Here is a 552-nt window from a genome sequence, read left to right as displayed (position 1 = left end):
CGGACGGGCTTTGACCGGTGGACTCTTCCACCTGGTTGCGATAGGTCAGCCCATAGGAACATCCCCGAACACGGTCTGGACCCAACCCAACACTAGATTCCCTCCGGTTCCACCGCACCCGCACCATCCCCCCTCTAACTGACGGCTGCTCTACCTTCCGCGGAGGGGGGCCACACCATGGAGCCCCAAGACGGGTGTCTACGCATGCCAGAACACTTTCACACATGCATCGCGACCCATGCGATGTTTCGGTGGCATAGCTACACCCTGAAGGCCACCCCGAATCCAAGTTGACTGGTAGATCTAGCCCTTTGACTTTCGCCGGACGGGCTTTGACCGGTGGACTCTTCCACCTGGTTGTGATAGGTCAGCCCATAGCAACATCCCCGAACACGGTTTGGACCCAACCCAACACTAGATTCCCTCCGGTTCCACCGCACCCGCACCATCCCCCCCTCTAAGTGACGGCTGCTCTGCCTTCCGTGGAGGGGGGCCACGCCACAGAGCCCCAAGACGGGCGTCTACACATGCCAGAACACTTTCACACATGCA

Source organism: Triticum aestivum, chromosome 7A (genome assembly GCF_018294505.1).
Source record: "Triticum aestivum cultivar Chinese Spring chromosome 7A, IWGSC CS RefSeq v2.1, whole genome shotgun sequence".
Classification (NCBI taxonomy): domain Eukaryota; kingdom Viridiplantae; phylum Streptophyta; class Magnoliopsida; order Poales; family Poaceae; genus Triticum; species Triticum aestivum.
This window is presented reverse-complemented; position numbering follows the sequence as displayed.